This window comes from Sciurus carolinensis, chromosome 12 (genome assembly GCF_902686445.1).
Source record: "Sciurus carolinensis chromosome 12, mSciCar1.2, whole genome shotgun sequence".
Classification (NCBI taxonomy): domain Eukaryota; kingdom Metazoa; phylum Chordata; class Mammalia; order Rodentia; family Sciuridae; genus Sciurus; species Sciurus carolinensis.
The window spans coordinates 32,781,203-32,785,379 of NC_062224.1; the positions used below are offsets into that span (position 1 = coordinate 32,781,203).

The window sequence follows — 4,177 nt, forward strand, 5'->3', positions numbered from 1 at the left end:
CCCTTCCAGAGACAAGCTGAGAAAAGGCTCACTAGTGTGCATATTCTTATATTGACTGCAATTAATAAAGTGCCCTGATTCTTGAGAATTTAGGAAAATGCTTAAAATGACTACACAAGGACTTCCTCTAATATTACTAAATTTAAAGGTGACATTTGATCCATATATCTTCCTCCACACTACACAGAAAGAGTTAGTTAGTTAAAATGGCTGATCTCTTACTGCTTGCCATCTGTAGTCCTAAAGGATTTTTAATAAGGACATCTACTTATTTTTTTAATGTGCCAGTCACTACATAGATTATCTCATTTGATTCCTATAGTAATTTTAAGTTCTTTTGAGGACTATTATTGTTATCTTACTGATGAGGAAGACATGGCAAAGAAGTGGAGTGACTTGTCTGAGGTCATTCGTCCAGTCAGTCGGGAGATGGCCCAGGCACACAGGGACCTCTACACCATCACTAGTTGTGTCTTCTGGGCCCATTCACTGGGCTCCTACAGCTCTGTCATGTGCACCATCACTGACTCCAAACACAAATTCAAACTCACATCGCGCATCATTTTCACTTCTTCTCTGGTCCTCCCAAGCCTTCTGGCACACATCGCTAGCCTTTTTTGATGTAGACCAAAACATTGGTGTCTCATCTGTGTTGGGCTTCATACTGGGATCCATGATGCTGTAACTGCTGAGAACGCCGGTAACAGCCATCTCTTGCCTTCAGGGCCTGCTTAAACAGTTTTTCTGCTTCAGCAATGGTTCCTCTTCAGTCAAGAGAATATAAGCAGTTGCACACTCATTTATCTCCAAGGCTTCATGAGCTGCAGAAATCCTAGCTTGGGGGTTTCTCTTTCTCCAGGATTTCTGCATTATTGCACCTGCATGACGCAGACGGTCCAAGTCAGAGGTAAAGAACGTCTGATTCATGTCATAGTAAGTTAGAGGCTCTCGAGGTCACCCACGTGTACCGATTATATTCAGCACCTCTAAATAAATTTAGTGGATTTCTCCGTACTTTGCATTCTGAGACACTCTGCCTGTTGGAATCTGAGTCCCCATTGCTGGAGCTAGAATTGTTGGAGGAGTTGTTGTCAAGCCCTCCCAGAAGGGGGCGCAAGTGGCTTACTGAGACTTCTTCGATGAAGGATGTTCCATATTTGCGAAAATACCACCATTCAAATATAAAAATAAGCCCTGATATTAGTGATGAAGTGCTAGTCAGGGCCACGTAGAACTTCGGTGTTAATGTGTTCAAAACCATGCTCACTGTGCTCAAGTTGTTGTTCATTTTCAAGGGCACCTGCAGGATGTAGACCAGGAAGAGCACAATGAAGAACCACGCGGTCCACATATAAGTCCAGGCCCAAACTATGTAGGACTTGAGCTTCTCCAGAAAGCCCATGGCCGCTCCTCCATGTTCAGCGCTGCTCTCTGCGGCCCTGGCTCTAGGTGTCTTCGGGATGATTCACCAGCATCCAGGCGCCACTCGCCACCACCGCCAGGAAAACAAAATGTTAATGAAGACTCCGCCCACATCATCTCTCATTATTCTTCTCCTTGACTCTCTATAACCTTCATGTATTATTTTTCTTCCTCCCTTTTCCGTTATTTCTTTGATACAAAATGTGATAATGAAAAATGTATTGTCCTTCTCAAATAGTCACAGTGGTGAAGAAAGATATATACAAACAAATAATTGTAGTAAGACAATGTTAGTACTTTGGTACCGATTTGGACAAAGTGCTATGGAATTAAAGAAGGACGATAAATTTTTCTGGAGGAGGAGGTCACTCAGAAGGTGGCATTAGGAGAGTCTTAGAAGGTGAATAGTTTAGTTAGCACCAAGGGGGTGCCAGAGAAATGGAAGTAGGGTCAGGTGAGGGAAGGGACTTACGTGGGCAAAGACAGAGAAATGAAGAGTGTGATGTGTTTAGGGAATGTTAATATTTTGACATAGTTCCTAAAGGAATAAACTTTTCTGTTGTGGGTTTTGTTTTTAAGTGATGGGGGTTGAACCCAGAACCTTGGGCTTGCTAGTTGAGAGCTCTGCCACTGAGCACATCCCCAGTTCCTATATCGAGTTTTAAAATTTGTCTACTAGAAACACTTGGTGGGGAAGGTGTGCTAAGAGGAAAAAGGTAGAATGGGAAAACTGACTGATTTAATTTTAACAAGAACAATGAAGTCATGGTATTGCTAACTATCACAAGACTGGAGAGCAATTCCTCTTTCTATAACAAATATATTTATTTTAAACCTGAAGTGAACAAACACAATTCCCTATAACTATTTTAGTTCCCTATAATAAACCTTTATAACCTCAACATTACAAATAAATAGTCTTGGTATGATTAAATTAAATATCTGAATATCCTAGAAAAGTCTATAATTCAAATTTATGATGACAAACATAACATGAATATAAATTTAAATTAAAATATGTATGTAAAGATCCTCATTTGCTAAGCCTCCATTTGTCTTTGAAGCTGAGAAGTATCTCAGTATTATCTCAGGCATTTGTTACAATAATGAAAGTTAACTAACACACTAGGGATACACAACTATTCCAAGCTCTGAAAACATAGGAAATGTTTCTGGTCCCAAGCATTTTGGATAAGGATACTCAATCTGTACTTACTCTTGTTGAACACCAGTTTTATACTATATAATCTCCAAAAAAATCTATCGTTTTAGGGCTGGTGATTAAATGAGATAAGGACTGAAAGCATCAGCAGTTCTCCCCCAAAATGTGACTTGTATAGAGAAGCAGAAGCCCAGTTTTCCTTAACATAGTACATAGAATGTGAAGCTGTGGACAGCATTATACACAGCTGCAATATATAAAACTAAATGAAGAAATGTTGGGGGTGTGTCTCAGTGGAAGAGTGCAAGTTTAGCATGTACAAGGCCCTGGGCTCAATTCCCAGAAATGAATAAATTAAATAAATAAACCTAAACAAAGATAAGTCAAGGGAAATTGAAATAAATGAGGCAGAAGGAAAACCAGGAGATTAATTTGAGAATGTAAAGGAAAAAAAATACTAAGGAGAAGGGAATAGTCAACATGGTCAAACATTTCCTATAGTTTCACTGGAGTTATAGGTCAATGGTAGCACATTTGCTTAGAATGAGTCCTTTGTTTGGTTTCCTACACCTCATACAACAAAAAAAAATTTTCAATTTTTTTCAAGTAATGAATGCTAAATATTATGGGATTTTGTAAGAAGGAAATTACAGTCACTCAAGCAAAGGAAATAGAACTGAAATTGTTCTAACTACTATGTATGTGTATAGATGAGTCCCTGATATCAACATGAAAGCAACTTCAGTAAAGTAGGTAAGAAATGCTCATATCAGAACACCATTTGTTAAGGAATAAATGAAAACTTAGAAGATGGGTATGAATTAGTGTGTTAGGTCTATCAAAGACCAATAGAAATTTATTTCCTAATGCTACTAAGAAGATTAGAATATTCAGGAAGTTAGAAGTGAAAGACCAAGGTGTCGATGGGGTTGGTTTCTTCTGAGACCTCTCTCCTTGGCCTACAGATGGCTGGTCATCTTCTTGTATTTTCACATGGTCCTCTGTGTGTGTGTATGTGTTCTAATCCCCTCTTCTTGTAAGGAGAGCTCTTATTTTGGATTTGGGACGGCCCATACTACCTTGATTACCACTTTAAAGGTCATGTCTTCAAATACCTGTTCTGAGGTCACTGGGTTCAGAATTTCAACATATTGATTGGGATAGTGACACAATTCAGCCCACACGTGTCCTTTATTTTTTAAGAATGTTCATTATAAAGCTAAAAGTGGGGAAAAATAAGCAAATTTAAGGAAAGATGACAGGATTTAAAGAGAAACTTTGTACTCAGAAGACAAATGTGCTGAAATTAATCACATGTGATTCATCAGAGAGGGTTAGAAGAGGCAAATTATGGCTCTCAAAAAATGATTCTTGATGGGGCTGGGAATAAGGTTCAGTTGGTAGAGTGCTTGCCTCACAAGCACAAGGCCCTGAGTTCAATCCCCAGTACTACACACACAAAAAAAAGATTCTTGAGAGAATTAATAGTGACCATGAGATGAAAAATAAATAAACCAAAGCTGTTTTTGAATACATCATTCAGATGATACCTGTTTACACAGTAGCTACCACCAAGGGTCCTAATGCAAGAAA

The 4,177-nt window shown here is 38.8% G+C and overlaps 1 pseudogene; it reads right to left on the minus strand.

Annotated features, from left to right (window-relative positions):
• Window positions 1-497: 497 nt before the first annotated feature.
• Window positions 498-3,687, minus strand: LOC124961202 (suppressor of tumorigenicity 7 protein-like; annotated as a pseudogene).
• Between the last annotated feature and the right edge of the window lie 490 nt (window positions 3,688-4,177).